Genomic DNA, 17,965 nt, shown 5'->3' with positions numbered 1-17,965 from the left:
TATTGTGGCCATGGACGGCCCGCTTTTTGGGGAGCAGGAAGCTCGTTTGAAGGGGTGACCCTCTGGGGGAAAGGAGGGCTCAGAGAAGGGAGCAACCTGGGGAAGATGGCCTCTCGCCGGGCTGGCTGTGTGGTACCGTTTGGTTTAGGCTACTTTCACACATCAGTTTTCTGCATTCAGGCACAATCCTTTTTTTCCTGATATAAAGGATCCGAGAAAAAAATGTAAAACCGTATCCACCGGATCCGGTTTTTAACGTATCCGTTTTGCCGGATGCGTAAAAAAACCGGATCCGTTGGATCCGTTTTGCATCCGTTTTTGCATCCGTTTTGTCCGTTTTTTTGATGGAGCAGTTTTTTTAATTAATTTGGTGCATGCGCAGTTTACAAAAATGGATCCGGCAGCCGCATCCATTTTTTACCGCATTGCGCCGGGTCCAGCGTCCATAGGCTTTCATTGTAAAACACGCCGTATCGCGCCGGATCCGGCACGATGCGTTTTTTTTGCCGGACAAAAAAACGTTGCAAGACACGTTGCCTCCGGCCGCCACTTTAATTAATTTTGCCGCATCCGGAAAAAAAACGGATGCAACGCAAAGCCATCAGGTACAATCCGGTAACAATGCAAATCTATCGGGATAAAACGGATGCGGTACCAGATCCGTTTAACCCGTTTTTTTCCGGATTGTACCTGATGGAAAGAAACTGATGTGTGAAAGTAGCCTTAGCCATCATCAACCCCCTGCCTCCCCTTTTCTAGGAGGTCTCCCCAGGCTCTCTGGTAACTGCTAGTCCATGAATATTACAGCTCTGCTGTTTCTTCATCTCTCTCCCTTAAAATGGCGCCATCCCACGAACACATCGAAAGCCACTTGTGCAGTTCCACCTCTGACAGGGTGGTGTCTTAGATCCCATGTTTGCCACCATTTTTGATCATGCAACAGTTCCCTACAACACTTGGGTCTTCTGACGGCAAGGCGGTAGTCATGGCCAAGGGATTGACATCAGATGCTTGAAGGACATGTCTTTGCTCTGTTTATGTACTTGTGAAGTGTAGGCTATTTGACCGTGCAGGCCACATATTGCCACTGATGTCGGCTGGCCAGGAATAAATGATGACTTGTTTGCGCAAGGAAACCACACATTTGTTTCAAACAATGGTACTTTACTTAACAGTTTGTTTTCACAAACAACTTCACACACCAGATAGTGGGCAAAAATCTTCCAGCATGTTTCAATAGCACAAGGCATATCAAGACACATTCTCAGTTCCCACTGGGTTGTTTCCAATTTTACTGATTCTATGAGTCCTAGCACCACCCACCTAATACTACAGTCGAAATAAGACGGTCACTTTCCATTCTGGTGGTTCCACATTCAGTCTCCTAGTGTTAGGGTGAACTCTTAATAAGGGTTCACAAGTTGCCTACTGCCTAACCTAATTGGTGTGGATCAAATGTATGCTTCAGGGTTCTTCTCCACTTGCATTTAAAAACTCACAGCGATACTCGGCTACAAATGTGAGTCGAGTGTCCTGCGTATGGTCTACGTACGGTGTTTTTGTTTTTTCTCAAATAACATCCATATAACATGGGAGCGTCATGTGAGTGCTACGTGAGTGTTATGCAAGCAGCGTCAGACTGGCTACCGGAGGAATCTCCAGTAATACCAGTCCTGGCCGCGGTTACCTGCACTGAACTCTGGAGCTGTCACCTGAGCTCCGGGGTTCAGCCTGGTCTGTTTGCAGCTGTCATGAACTGAACAGCAATCGCCAGGGAATCAATCAGTCGGTGCTCGCTGTTCAGTCCAGGCTGCACACCGGAGCTCGGGTGACAGCTCCGGAGATCAGTGCATGTAACCGCGGCCAAGACTGGTATTACTGGAGATTCCTCCGGTAGCCAGTCTGACGCGGTATACAAGTGTCAAGGATCCGTATGACATGCGTATGCCATCTGTATGACATGCATATGCCACCCGTATTCTAATTTTTTTCTCGCTCGCCTAGGCTTGCAAGGGGATGCGAGAGCTGAGACTCGATGCAAATTGCAGCATGCTGCGATTTTAACAAAGAGCGAGAGTCGTATCGTATAAATTAAGCTAGTGGACAATGCCTCATAGCTTAACACTGGTGTGAGTGCATTCCAAATTTTTAGCGGAACGCACTCGCACATGGAAATCGCAAGTGGAGAAGAGCCCTAAGGGAAATCAACACCAGACAAAAGGGTCAGATGTAAACTCTCTTCTTGATCAGAGCAAAATGGCACAGAGACCTTTTATTAGACATGCGGCATCTTATATAAACTAAGGGCGTAGGCATGTTCGGACATGCTTATTGGTCAGTGGGACAGTCCATGGGTTAATCAATGGGTGGATCTGTGATGTTGATAGGTGGGTCTCTGATGTCATCGGATGGCTCTGCGATGATGTTGATGGGCAGGTCTATGATGTCCTCTAGGTGGATCTGCGATGATGCTGATGACTGACTTATGTAAGGCAAATTGACACACTTCCCACAATAACCCTATGTCAAAATGTTAATTAAGTATTTGATGGAAAAGCGCTCCTCAACAGTCCCCCCTAAATACTTTGTCAACCCTCTGACCCTATCATGGTCCCCTAACGCATCAGCTGTAATGCTTCAACTGCAACTCTTTTCGTTTTGCTATCCGATATATGAGCAATGCTAAGCCTTTGACCCCATTGGTACAGACTGTTGATCAAAGATTCTGATGCACTCGCCCTATTCTAACTGCCTAGCTGGGGACTGTGAAAGACTGAAGGGGGCCTAGCTGTTCTATATCTACAGAATAACTAACCTCTTGAACTAAGAAAGTGGGAACTGATGTTTCTACTCCTTTCTCAATCATCCTCCTTATACAGGGAAAGACACAACAGACAATAATAGCTGCGACAATTAAGACAACAAGGATCATTATGCCTACCTGAGCTAGCCATCTCTGCCATCCCTTCATCCATGAAAAGTATTGGTCCCAGGGATCTTCTACACCTGAATTCCTTTTTAATTCTTTTTGTAGAGAAGCTAGCTTTATTTATGGCTACTGTAAGCTTCCCGGTGCGACCCGCATTATCTGGAATGTAGGTACAACACGCGGACTTCACCATTTTACAAACACCTCCTTTCTCTGTCAAGATTATTTCGAGGGCCATCCTGTTTTGGAACGCCATTATTGATGCAGGGCCTAGCTGATCTGCCAAACCTTGAAGAGCTTCTCTAGTGTAATTGACAAATCTTTCTTGGTTATAATAGATGTAATTGATCCAGTCTACGTTTTTATTTTATGGTCACTAGAGGTAGTATAAATGACTCAAAACCTGCTTTGACTTGATCTCTGGCTTTAAATTCTTTCGGTACCCCCCCTTGGGACTCCTATAGCATCGATATAAACATGGGGGTCAAAACTGCCTTTGGATTCGGGATTTGTCTCTCTTTTTGTTCTGTGCAGATCTTCTGCGGTTAGAGCTTCCTCACCTTCTGCTGCTATGTAGAAGGGCATTATCAGAATCCGACCATTTCTTACTTTTGAAACTGCAAAAACCCTTACTGTCGCTCTCATTCATTCCCGCCTGGATTACTGCAACTCTTTATTGATTGGTCTCCCTCGGACCAAACTCTCCCCTCTCCAATCCATCTTGAATGCAGCTGCCAGGGTCATATTCCTGTCCAGCCGCTTCACCGATGCCTCTATCTTGTGCAAGTCACTACATTGGCTACCTATCAGCTACAGAATACAATACAAACTCGTATCCCTCACCCACAAAGCTCTCCACATTTCTGCACCACTATATATCTCATCCCTCATCTCTGTCTATCATCCTACCCGCCCCCTTTGTTCCGCAAATGATCTTAGGGGTGCTTCACACACAGCGGGATTGCTACTGAGATCGCTGCTGAGTCACGGTTTTTGTGACCTCATTAGCGATCTCGCTCTGTGTGACACTGAGCAGCGATCTGGCCCCTGCTGTGAGATCGCTGCTCGTTACACACAGCCCTGGTTAATTTTTTTATTGTTGCTCTCCCGCTGATAAGCACACATCGCTGTGTGTGACAGCGAGAGAGCAACAATCCTGAATGTGCAGGGAGCAGGAGCCGGCGTCTGACAGCCTGCGGTAAGCTGTAACTAAGGTAAACATCGGGTAACCAAGGTGGTTACCCGATATTTATCTTCGTTACCAGCCTCCGCAGCTCTCACGCTGCCAGTGCCGGCTCCTGCTCCCTGCACACACTAAGCTAAGCGGTGTGCGCTGGTAACTAATGTAAACATCGGGTAACCATACCCGATGTTTACCTTAGTTACCAGTGTCCGCAGCTTCCAGACACCGGCTCCGTGCAAGCTGAGCGTTGCTTGCATGTCGCTGCTGGCTGGGGGCTGGTCACTGGTCGCTGGTGAGATCTGCCTGTTTGACAGCTCACCAGCGACCATGTAGCGATGCAGCAGCGATCCTGACCAGGTCAGATCGCTGGTCGGATCGCTGCTGCATCGCTAAAGTGTGAAGGTACCCTTAGACTAACCTCCTCCATAATACAAATCTCACACCTCCGTCTCCAAGACTTTTCTCGCGCCATGCCAGCTTTCTGGAATGCACTACCCCAAAAAATGCAACTAATATCCAGCCCCCAAGTTTTTAAGCATACATAAAAACACTTCTCTTCAGACAAGCTTATCATAATAACTTACTAACCTAACTCTCCCCCGTCCCACCTTTTAAATGCTACTCGTAACCTTCTCTCTCCTATTTCTGTCCTCACATCCTACATACAACTGTGACGCCAGGGGTCACAGGTCATGACACCACCACACACCCCACATTCCCTGCAGGCACACCAAGGTCAGAACACAATACACTTGTTGCCCTCCTCCAGGGGCTGATGTTCACACCAGGGGGTGGAGCCAGGTGGTTGGTCTCCACCCACCGAGGAGTTCACAGTCCTGGAGGCGGGAAAACCAAGCAGATTAGTTTGAGAGGTGAAAGTGTGAGGAGTGAAGTGGTGGGCGAGCAAACAAAAACTGACTGAGAGCGTCCGGGTGTGTGCCCCGGGCGGGACAGCAAGGTTTGCAGACGGCGGTGACCGTCTGCAGGAGTGGCCTATTGGAGTCTACCGTAAGGACCGTGGATGGGTCGTGGCCCGGCGGTACCAGACCGGTACACAAAGAGAAGCCAGCACCATTGGTAGGGGCCTTTCGGATCCCGGCAAGGCTTGGAGTCGCCGTACAATTTGCCAAATCCGTCAGTGAAGGGGACCTCCGGGTCTCCCAACAGCCAAAGTCCCGATTGAAGGCAACCATCCAACCATATTGGAGAGACACCGCCACCGCCAAGGCACCAGTTTCTCAGGGCCAGAGCCTGCGGGCAAAAGAGGAGCTCCTCCGGCTCATATCCAAGCTGGGGAGCGGGTTACCGGTGGGAATCCATCGCTACCAACAACCGTATTTAGGTGCAGGGAAGAGACAGTCACCGCTAACTTGCAGGGAACATCAACACCGCAGCCGTCCGAGGGACCCGTCCAACCAGCCGCTTGTTTACCGTGAACTGTGTCATCATCCTTTTGCTGAGTGAGTATCTCCATGCCGTGCGGCACAGCGCTGCCCCTGCGTCCCTGCACCTCAACAGGCCCATAGCCCGCCTGTCAACTATCCCAACTCTCCATCACCGGGCCCCGGGACAACCAACCCCCTACCCACGGAGGGGAGAGCCAACATCTAGCTGCTCCATACCACCACTCCTGGGATCCCCATACAGAGCAGCGGTGGTGTCCACACAATCACCACAACCGTGGGTGGCGTCACGGACAATAAATCCCCAAAACCAAACCCCTTTTCACTCACGGGCGAGGAGCGCCGCTCGAGTCCCCGGGATCCGGCCCATCGCTCGAGCCACCGAGCAGCAGCGGCCGCGGCAGCAGCGGCAGCCGGACCCGAGCAGTGGGAGAGCGCGGCGTCCCCTCCTCCGCCCGCGACAACACGGCGTCACGAACAGGATCTTACCGCTCTGCCGTCTGGTAGAGGTGCGCCTTGTTACCGCCGGAGGTGTCCGGCCGGAAAATTTCAGAAACCGCCATCTTTGGCGCGAAAAGTTCCCGCTCGAGCGTCTTCTCGAGTAGTGGAGGCGCGAAGGCCAAAACCCTGCCCCGATAGAGGAGGAGCTGGAAAAAGGCTAATGGGGACGGAAACAAGATGTCTGCGCCCGACGGAGCTGCTCGGGGTGCCGCGGTCCCAGCTCTCGCTCAGGTAATGCCGTTCTCCTTGCCCTATGTGCCCGGAGCTACCTGGCTACTGCAGTACGACGGGAAGCCTGATGCGTTACAGGTTTTCCGGAAAAAGCTTAACCCGCTCCTGGAATTGTACCCCCTGACTGATAAGCAACGTGCAGCGGTAGTGCTGGGCCAGCTAACCGGCGCGGCTGAGCAGGAGGCGGAGACCTGGGCCGAGGGGGACCGGTTCTTTGTAGCCACCATCTTTGAGAAACTACAGACTGCCTTTGAGACCCGTACCGAAGCTGAGCTGAGGATGCAGTTTTACCAATGTCGGCAACGGTCTGTGGACAGCATTCGGGACTACGCTTTACGTCTGCAAACCGCCCTCCACACACTGAAGCGGGTGGACACCATCAATGAGGCGGACAGCAACAAAATGTTAGTAGAGCAATTTGTGCAGTGGATGAGTTCCTCTGAGGACCGCAAACAACTCCGGCTGTGGGCCCTAGAACACCCTGACGTGGACTTTGCTGTGTTAAAAGAACGGGCCATTAAAGCTCTGCAACCCCCAGCTTCGGAAGTCTTGGAAGCAGCCCCGTGGCCAGTTGAGACGGCCCCCGTCGTGGTGGCCCCTGCCCTACCAGCCTCTCCAGTACCTACAGCTCCAAGCAGCACAATGGAAGAATTGGCTGCCCAGGTCCGCCGCATGGATGGAGACCTCGCCAAGATTCTCGCCGCACTCCAACCTCTGACCAGATCCCAGCCTCCAGCCAAGATACAGCTCGCCGACAGCCCTGAGGATGTTCCCTGGATGCAGCGGAGAGGTGCTAACAACTCGCGGAACAGATATCCAACCTGCTACAGGTGCAGCAAGCCTGGCCATTACTTCCGACAGTGCCCGTTAAACGAGCAACCCCTGGGGCCACGGGCCAATCCTCAGGAGTAGAACCTCGTGGCCCCCCAGACTGGCGGGACCGGTATATCGGGGCCCGGCCCATCATCCCCGTGGCTGTGGACGGCGTACCGGTGATGGCTCTCTTGGACACTGGATCACAGGTAACCACCATACCATACACATTGTACCAACGGTATTGGGGGACAGACGAGCTGGCTCCCCCAGATACTAGTATAACACTAATTGCTGCTAATGGACTCCCATTGACCCAAGTGGGGTATAAACAAGTGGCCATGACAGTGGGGCAAGCTGAACTGCAACACCAGGGTATGATTGTGATCATGAATGAACCCAGTGATCATAACCCAAAGATAGTGCTGGGAACCAACGTGATGGAACACTGTATGAGTCATGTATTGGCCCTACTGCAGCAGCTGGCCGCCACGGCGGCAGGGAGCCGACAGAGAGCTGTGCAGCGTGAGATCCGAGCATTGATGTACCGCCAGCATGTAAACTCAACAGGAGGAGAGATTGGTGGAGTGAGAGTGATGGATGCCGCCCCGTTGACTGTGCCCCATAGGAGTGAGATGATGATTTGGTGTAAGGCAGCAGTAGGGCCTCAGGGGTGTGACTACCCTGCCATGATAGAGCCCATGCCCTCTGAACACTGGCCCACAGTCATGGCCCCTCGAGGGGTGGTAGATGTAAAGAAGGGGAGAGTGCTCGTGAGGGTGCTGAACTGTGGGGAGGAAGAAGTCAGGCTTCCCCGGTATGCTACACTTGCCAAGTTGCTCACCCTAGATCCCCACACCATCCATGACACAGCTCCTCCAGTCTCACTACCCACTGCCAACACTCACCCGCCCCAGGGGGAGTCAGAGGAGTGGCACCGACAGCTACACGTGGGCACTGACGAGACCCCTACACATCACAAAGAAGGGGTATACAGGGTGGTACGGGAGTATGAGCAAGTTTTTAGCAAACATCCACTAGACTTTGGGAAGATTAAAGGGGTCCAACATCATATCCCTACCGGTGAACACCCCCCTATCAAGGAGAGGTACAGGCCCATTCCCCCTGCACACTACCAGTGCGCCAAGGACATGTTGAGGAATATGAGGGAGGCAGGGGTTATTAGGGACAGCTGTAGTCCCTGGGCCGCCCCGTTGGTACTGGTTAAGAAGAAAGACGGCACCATGGGGATGTGCGTGGATTACCGGAAGATTAACCAGATAACACATAAGGATGCCTACCCTCTGCCCCGTATTGAGGAGTCCTTGTCCGCGCTGAGAACCGCCAACTACTTCTCCACCCTTGACCTCACCAGCGGGTACTGGCAGGTGGCCGTGGCGCCCGAAGACCGAGAGAAAACTGCCTTTACCACCCCTATGGGACTTTGTGAATTCAACAGTATGCCGTTCGGGCTGTGCAATGCCCCGGGTACCTTCCAACGGCTGATGGAGTGCTGTTTGGGGCACTTGAATTTTGAGACCGTCCTGTTGTATCTGGATGATGTAATTGTGTATTCACAGACATATGAAGCCCATCTGGAACACCTAGCCGAGGTGTTTGCGTCCCTTGCCAAGTACGGGATGAAGTTGAAGCCCTCCAAGTGTCATCTGCTGAAACCCAGGGTGCAGTATCTGGGGCATGTGGTGGGAGCAGAAGGTGTCGCCCCCGACCCCGAGAAGGTCACTGCCATCCAAGACTGGCTGAGGCCAACCACAGTGAGGGAAGTAAGGCAGTTCCTGGGTCTGGTGGGGTACTACTGTCGCTTCATCAAGGGATACACGAAGATGGCTGCCCCCATGCAAGACCTCCTCGTGGGACAGACCAAAGGTGGTAGACCCCTCGGAGCCCCACTGGTGTGGGAGGAGAGGCATGAGGAATCTTTCCGTCAGCTGAAAGCGGCCTTGACCGGGGAAGAAATCCTGGCGTATCCTGATTACAGCCACCCACTCATCCTCTACACCGATGCCAGCAATGTGGGCTTGGGGGCAGTCTTGTCCCAGGTCCAGGATGGGAAGGAAAAAGTGATTGCCTATGCTAGCCGAAAACTTCGACCGACCGAAAGGAACCCTGAAAATTACAGCTCCTTCAAGCTGGAGCTCCTGGCGCTGGTGTGGGCTATCACCGAGCGGTTCCGCCATTACTTGGCCGCAGCAAAATTCACCGCTTTCACGGATAACAATCCGCTGACCCATCTGGACACGGCCAAATTGGGTGCGTTGAAACAGCGGTGGGTGGCCAGGCTAGCCAACTACGACTTCACAATTAAATACAGGGCTGGTCGTGCCAACGTTAATGCTGATGCACTCTCTCGGATGCCCCACTTGTCAGAAGAAGGGTGCGAGGATGACAACCTCGAAGAGATCGAGTTGCCTGCATTTCACCAGCCACCAACTGGGAAGGTACATGTCCACCAACAACGGGTGAACCTGGATCCACTGCCTAGCCAGGAGTGGCAGGAAGCTCAAAACCAGGTGCCCGCTGTCCGCCTAGTCAAGACTCTGGTGGAGCAAGGCGCTGCTGGAATAGACCCTGCCGCCCCAGCTGAAGCCCAACGCCTGTGGAAAGAACGGACCCGGCTGTATCTACACCAAGGGAAGTTGTACCGCGAGCTGGTTAACCCAAAGACTCATGAGAAAATCCGCCAGTTGGTGATTCCCCAAGCTAATGTGTCCACCATTCTACAAGCGTACCATGATGGTGCCGGACACTTTGGATGGAAGAAATTGGAAATGCTGCTGAGGGAGCGGTTCTATTGGAGTGGGATGCGGGAGTCTGTGGAGGCTTGGTGCCGAGAGTGTGGCCCGTGTACGCTGAGAAGGAAGGACGAGGCCAGCCAGAAGGCACCCCTGTACCCGATCGTTACACATCAACCGCTGGAGCTGGTCACCCTGGACCATGCGAAGCTCACCCCCAGCCGAAGTGGGTACACTTACGCTCTCACCATAGTGGATCATTATTCAAGATTCATAGTGGTTGTCCCGGTCAAGGACCTAACCGGCCGTACCGCCGCTAGAGCGTTCCAAGCTTACTTCTGTCGACCACATGGATACCCTGAGAAGGTGCTCACTGACCAAGGCCCAGCCTTTGAAGCAGAGGTGTTCCATGAGTTCTGTCAGCTGTACGGCTGCAAGAAGATCCGGACCATGCCCTACCATGCCCAAACCAACGGTATGTGTGAGAAGATGAACCATTTGGTCCTTGGCCTCCTCAAGACGTTGCCGCTAGAAGAGCGGAACCTGTGGCCGGAGAAGCTGCCTGACTTGGTCGATATGTACAACAATATCCCATCCAGCTCAACGAAGTGCACCCCAGCATATCTGATGAGGGCTCGCCCCGGCCGACTGCCGGTAGATCTGGAAATGGGACTGGAAGCCCCAGAGACACTCCCCTCGACGGCTGAATGGGACACCCGGCGGAGGGTTCAGTACCGACAGATTCAGGAATATGTGGAGAAGAACTTAAGTCGGAGTCGAGAACAACAGGAGCGGCGCTTCAATCAGAAGGCGTCTGCTGGCCCTTTCCAGCCTGGAGATGTAGTGCTGAAGCGGAAGAGGAGAACCCACAAGCTGGATGATCAATGGGAACAAACCCCATACATCATACAGCCCACAGGATGGGAAGATGGGAAGGCTTACCAAATCAGTCGTGACCAAGGGGGCACTTTAGCCACGGTTTCCCGGGACCATCTGAAAAGGTGCCCACCAGCATTGAGGGCAATGGCTGAAGTACCGGTTCCTCCACCAGCAGAGAAGGCAAAAGAGGTAATCCACACCATGATGGGTGACTTCCCAGCGGACTGGCCTACACAGAACGGCGCGGTGATTCTTCCAGTGATACTGTTCCCACAACCCGTGGATGAAGAAGTGATGGAAGTGGTCAACCGTGAGCCAGAGCCAGTGCCAGTGCCCAGGGATGAACCTGTGCCCAACTCCCCTATGCCTCCGCCTGCCCCACACATTAGCAGGGAAGAGGAACTGATTGTTCCCTCTTCCCCGCTGCCTGTCACCACTGACGCCAGACCCCGCAGGTCCACTCGTCCCAACCTAGGTAGACCCCCACTTAGGTACAGGGAAACTGTTCTTTAAAAGGGAGTGTGTGTTGAAAGTTTTGAGTTAACAGTTATGAGAAAATGAAAATGATCACCGAAGTCTCATCTGATTGTCAGCAACCGTGATTGAACCGGCCGTTGCCGGCACCGTTGTCCCCGTGGGGACCGTTTAAAGTTGCGTAAGGGACTCCTTACGGACAAGCCCGTGAACTTGCAGGGCAACCACAAACGTTAGTGGCTTGTAATTAAAATATGTTCTGTTGCAGCTACCACTGTTACCGCCTCCGGAGAGGCAGATTGGAGGGAGGGCCCGCAGTGGAGCAGGCTGGGGCCCAGCCACCACAGGAACCGGTGGCTACCCTCTGGAGGGGAAGGACAGATCCCGCTCGGGTGACTTGGTTCAGGACTGGGGTCAAGGGGTGCTGCCTGTTTCTTAGGGGCAGCATCAGGGCCAGGTTACTTGGGTGGGAGAGAGCGGCAGCCGCAACCATTACCGTAACGTTTAAGAAAAGTGCCTCCCGTTGTGGGATGATGTTACTATACTTGTATGTCTTGTTTTTTTTTTATCTTTTCAGAAAAAAAAAAAAGGAAAATAAAACCAGTGTTGGACGGGCAGCCCGAGGACGGTCTGCGTTTTGCTAATGGGGAATGTGACGCCCTGGGCAAGCCAGGGGTCACAGGTCATGACACCACCACACACCCCACATTCCCTGCAGGCACACCAAGGTCAGAACACAAAACCCTTGTTGCCCTCCTCCAGGGGCTGATGTTCACACCAGGGGGTGGATCCAGGTGGTTGGTCTCCACCCACCGAGGAGTTCACAGTCCTGGAGGCGGGAAAACCAAGCAGATTAGTTTGAGAGGTGAAAGTGTGAGGAGTGAAGTGGTAGGCGAGCAAACAAAAACTGACTGAGAGCGTCCGGGTGTGTGCCCCGGGCGGGACAGCAAGGTTGGCAGACGGCGGTGACCGTCTGGAGGAGTGGCCTATTGGAGTCTACCGTAAGGACCGTGGACGGTTGGTGGCCCGGCGGTACCGGACCGGTACACAAAGAGAAGCCAGCACCATTGGCAGGGGCCTTTCGGATCCCGGCAAGGCTTGGAGTCGCCGTACAATTTGCCAAATCCGTCAGTGAAGGGGACCTCCGGGTCTCCCAACAGCCAAAGTCCCAATTGAAGGCAACCGTCCAACCATATTGGAGAGACACCGCCACCGCCAAGGCACCAGTTTCTCAGGGCCAGCGCCTGCGGGCAAAAAAGAGGGGCTCCTCCGGCTCATATCCAAGCTGGGGAGCGGGTTACCGGTGGGAATCGCTACCAACAACCGTATTTAGGTGCAGGGAAGAGACAGTCACCGCTAACTTGCAGGGAACATCAACACCGCAGCCGTCCGAGGGACCCGTCCAACCAGCCGATTGTTTACCGTGAACTGTGTCATCATCCTTGGGCTGAGTGAGTACCTCCGTGCCATGCGGCACAGCGCTGCCCCTGCGTCCCTGCACCTCAACAGGCCCATAGCCCGCCTGTCAACTATCCCAACTCCCCATCACCGGGCCCCGGGACAACCAACCCCCTACCCACGGAGGGGAGAGCCAACATCTAGCTGCTCCATACCACCACTCCCGGGATCCCCATACAGAGCAGCGGTGGTGTCCACACAATCACCACAACTGTGGGTGGCGTCACGGACAATAAATCCCCAAAATCAAACCCGTTTTCACTCACGGGCGAGGAGTGCCGCTCGAGTCCCCGGGATCCGGCCCATCGCTGAGCAGCAGCGGCCGCGGCAGCAGCGGCAGCCGGACCCGAGCAGTGGGAGAGCGCGGCGTCCCCTCCTCCGCCCGCGACACAACCAATAGCACGTAAGGGCACCCAAAAGGTTACTGTCTAAAACCCAGATCATTCATCTTTATATGTAACCAATTAACTAGCATAACAATGGCCAGCCAGATCTACAAATGTGCTTCACCTCGTGTGTCCCCCTTCTTCCCCATAGATTGTAAGCTTTCGATCAGGGCCCTCATTCCTACTGTAGCTGTTGAATTATGTACTATTTTGTTTTGTATTTGTCTATACAATTCCCCACCGGATTGCAAAGTGCTGCGGAATATGTTGGCGCTATATAAATAAACTTTATTATTATTATTATTATTATGGCTTTGGCTAGTGTGCACTCCCCCATCCATTCGCCTTCTAAATGAGTTCTGATCTTCATGTCCCCACATATTCAGAAGGCATCAGAAATGGACTGGGTCTGGTTGACCAGGTCCTCTCTGGTGGCATTACTATATTTGCTGCAATATCCCTCTGTGAAATTACCCACAAATGTGCTCCCCTCAGTGTTAGTACCGTGTTTTTCCAAAAATAAGACACTGTCTTATATGTTTTTTGCCCCCCAAAAAAGCACTAGGGCTTATTTTTGGAGGAGGTCTTATTCTTGGAGAAACACGGTTGGGGGTAAGTTTACCCCCCAAAATAGCAGACCCCCCCCACTTCCCAGGAGACTCATACTCACCAGACCAGGACGTCTGTGTGGTTCAGAGGTCCTCTTGTGATCTCCGGTCGATGCTGCATGCCGTTCTCCCCTGCTCATACCTCCCAACCGTCCCGGATACAGCGGGACAGTCCCTCTTCTGAGCCTTTGATCCCGGGTCCCGCCCGTGAGGCTGTTTATCCCGGGCTCCACCCACCCACTGTAGCCCCGCCTCGCTGTTTCTCCCTTCTATTCATTACAGAGCCGACCGCGCACCTACTCCTGTGACTGCTGCTGAGGTATGAATCACCCCCTGCAGCAGAGCGACCCCCCTGCAGCAGAGCGACCCCCCCTCCCCCAGAGCCGACCCCCCCAGTCCTGGAGCCTGCGTTTCTCTGCAGCTGTTCTCTGACTCCCCCTGTGCGGCTTCTCACTGCTGCAGATACACGGGGAGTCAGGACGCTGAGGAGACCGTGCAATCAGCTCTTCTCTCTCCTGCAGATAGCACTGGCCAGTAATAACCTATGCAGAGTGACATCTGCAGGCTTCTATTAGCTTACCGATCAGTGGTCTCCTGCCTGTAGAGCTGCTGGGTCCTAGCTTCCCAGCAACTTCAGCTCTGCTTTATCCTGGCTGCCCTACCAGTTAAAGGGAACATGTCAGCAGAAATTTCACAATAAAAGTAATAGATTCCCCTCTGCAGCTCCTGGGCTGCTTCTAGAAAGGTTCCTGTTGCTATTGTGCCCCCTTTGAGACCTACAAAAATACTTTATGAAGTCTTACCTTTTTGTATGCAAATGTGTTTTTATGGTCACGGGGGCGGGCTGTCTGGCGTCCGTTATTCCCCCTCCTGCCGCTTTACGCAGTCCCCCATTGCTCATTTACATACACAAGAACGCCTTCCTCATGTAACTGTCCTCCCGAAGATTTGCGCATGTGAACGCTTTTTCAGGTGATTGCGCAGGCACGAGATTATGGGCGGCGCTGTGATTGTCATCAACAGCGTTAACCAAGTACCCGCCCATAATCTCGTGCCCGCACTTTTCCCTCTGACTCCACCGTTATGCGCAAGTGCTGGCCATATGAACCATGTTACCTATTACCGCTTGCACGAGATTATGGGCGGGTACTTGGATGACTTTACTGATGACAATCACAGCGCCGCCCATAATCTCGCGCCCACGGTAATAGGTAACATGGTTCATATGGACAGTGCTTGCGCATAACGGTGGAGGCAGAGTGAGAAGCGCGGGCACGAGATTATGGGTGGGTACTTGGATGACGCTGCTGATGACAATCACAGCGCCGCCCATAATCTCGCGCCTGCGCAATCACCTCAAAAGCGTTCACACTTTGCACAGTGCTCAGTCCCGCGAGAGTGGCACTGGGCATGCACAAAACTTCAGGAGGACAGTTACATGAGGAAGGCGTCCTCATGTATGGAAATGAGCAATGGGGGACGGCGTACAGCGGCAGGAGGGGGAATAACGGACGCCAGGCAGCCCGCCCCCGTGACCATAAAAACAGATTTGCATACAAAAAGGTAAGACTTCATAAAGTATTTTTTTAGGTCTCAAAGTGGGCACAATAACAACAGGAACCTTTCCAGAATGCAGCCCAGGAGCTGCAGAGGGGAATCTTTTATTTTTTTTGCTAAATTTCTGGTGACAGTTTCCCTTTAAAGGGAACCTATCAGGTGCAATCTGCACTCAGAGCCAGGAGCAGTTCTGGGTGTATATTGCTAATCCCTCCCTAACTGTCCCTGTATACACTAGCATAGATAAAGGCATCTATAGAAAAAGTATTTTTAAAGAGCTTATATCTTATGCTAATTAGCGCGGGGACTAGTCCCAAGGGCGTTACTTCACTTGGCTAGTCGGCTCACATAGCGTATTAGTACTCACACAGGGGCGTAATAACATGCTAACATGCTATGCGAGCCGACTAGCCAAGTGAAGTAACGCCCTTCGGACTAGTCCCCGCGCTCATTAGCATAAGATATAAGATCTTTAAAAATATTTGTTCTTGATCTCTTTATCTATGCTAGTGTATACAGGGACGGTTAGGCAGGGATTAGCAATATGTGCCCAGAACTGCTCCTGGCTCTGAGTGCATATTGCACCTGACAGGTTCACTTTAAAGGGAACCTGTCACCAGATTTGGGGCCTATAAGCTGCGGCCACCACCAGCGGGATCTTATGTACACATTCTAACATGCTGCATACCTCCCAACCGTCCCGGATACAGCGGGACTTTCACGCTTTACGTTGTTTGTCCCGTTGCCACGGGCGGGACGGCCGGCTCCCGGGCTCCGCCCACCCACTCTCTCTCCGCCTCCCTGCTTTTCCCTCCTACCATCCTAGTAGACGTGGCATAGAGAGGAGCGCTGCCTGTGCTGCTGCTGGTACAGTAAACTAATCTCCCCAGCGCTGATTTCCCTCCCTCCCCCCTCACCCCCGGCCGGAGCCTGTCTGTGCGGTCGGCCGGCCGCCTGTCTGTGCGGTCGGCCGGCCGCCTGTCTGTACGGTCGGCCGGCCGCCTGTCTGTGCGGTCGGCCGGCCGCCTGTCTGTGCGGTCGGCCCGCCACCTGTCTGTGCGGGCGCCCCCCTGCCGCCTGTCTGTGCGGGCGCCACCCGCCGCCTGTCTGTGCGGGCGCCCCCCGCCGCCTGTCTGTGCGGGCGCCCCCCTGCCGCCTGTCTGTGCGGGCGCCCCCCTGCCGCCTGTCTGTGCGGGCGCCCCCCTGCCGCCTGTCTGTGCGGGCGCCCCCCTGCCGCCTGTCTGTGCGGGCGCCCCCCGCCGCCTGTCTGTGCGGGCGGCCCGCCGCCTCATTGTGCGGGCAGCCGGCCGCCTCTCTGTGCGGGCGGCTGGCCGCCTCTCTGTGCGGGCGGCCCGCTGCCTGTCTGTGAAGGCGGCCGGCCGCCTGTCTGTGAAGGCGACCGGCCGCCTCACTGTGCGGGCGACCGGCCGCCTCACTGTGGCTGCCTGCGTGTCCGTGCTGGAGGCCCGCCGGCTGCCTGCGTGTCCGTGCTGGAGGCCCGCCGGCTGCCTGCGTGTCCGTGCTGGAGGCCCGCCGGCTGCCTGCGTGTCCGTGCTGGAGGCCCGCCGGCTGCCTGCGTGTTTGTGCTGAATGGGTGTGGATGGGGAGTGGATATGGGCGTGACTGTGAAATGGGTGTGGTTAGGGGGCGTGGCCTAAAAATTTGCCGCGGCGCGCTACACGCGCCGCAAACTTTGTCCCTCTTTTCCTTCTTTAAAAGTTGGGAGGTATGCCCTGCTGCTAGCTGACACACACAGCTGATCACACACACACAAACACAGCAGATCACACACACAGCAGATCACACACACACAGCAGATCGCAGATATACGCAGATCACACACATCAGATCGCAGGCACACAGAGCAAATCGCAGGCACACACAGCTGATCACAGATACACAGCCGATCACAGGCACACACAGCCGATCACAGATACACACATCCGATTGCAGGCACACACAGCCGATGACAGATACACACATCCGATTACAGGCACACACACACAGCAGATCGCATATATACACAGCAGATCACACACAGCAGATCACACACATCCGATCACAGGCACACACAGCCGATCACAGAAAAACACAGCCGATTGCAGGCACACACAGCCGATCAGATATACACAGCCGATCACAGATACACACATCCGATCAAAGGCACACACAGCCGATCACAGATACACACAGCCGATCACAGATACTCACAGCCGATCACAGATACACACAGCCAATCACAGATACACACAGCCGAACGCAGAGACACACAGCCGATCGCAGACACACACACATAGCCGATTGCAGACACACAGCAGATCACACACACAAACACACATCACATCACATCCAGCACTTACGGCAGGGAAAGAAGCAAGTCACGTGTCCGGCCGCTCAGGATTCTGCCAACGAGAAGAGATCGGTGTCGCTGGATGAGGTGAGTGTGTATGCGATCCGATGTGTGTGCAATCCGATGTGTGTGTGTGATTTGATATTTGCGTGTGATCCGATGTTTGTGTGTGCGATCTGATTATGTGTGCGATCTGACTGTGTGTGCAATCCGATGTTTGTGTGAGATCTGGTGTGTGAGATCTGATTGTGTGTGTGTGTGTGAGCTGATGAGTGCGGGTGTGCGATCACTGCAGTTCCTGCCGCTCATTGTCGGGTGAGTGTAATTGCCGCGTGCCGCTGTGTATAATGAAGTGTCCTGCAGTATCTGTAGATCTTTTTTAGCTGCACGGACACTTCATTATTGATCCGGGGCTAGGGCTTATTTTCGGGGGAGGGCTT

This window comes from Anomaloglossus baeobatrachus, chromosome 3, assembly GCF_048569485.1.
Source record: "Anomaloglossus baeobatrachus isolate aAnoBae1 chromosome 3, aAnoBae1.hap1, whole genome shotgun sequence".
Taxonomy (NCBI): domain Eukaryota; kingdom Metazoa; phylum Chordata; class Amphibia; order Anura; family Aromobatidae; genus Anomaloglossus; species Anomaloglossus baeobatrachus.
This window is presented reverse-complemented; position numbering follows the sequence as displayed.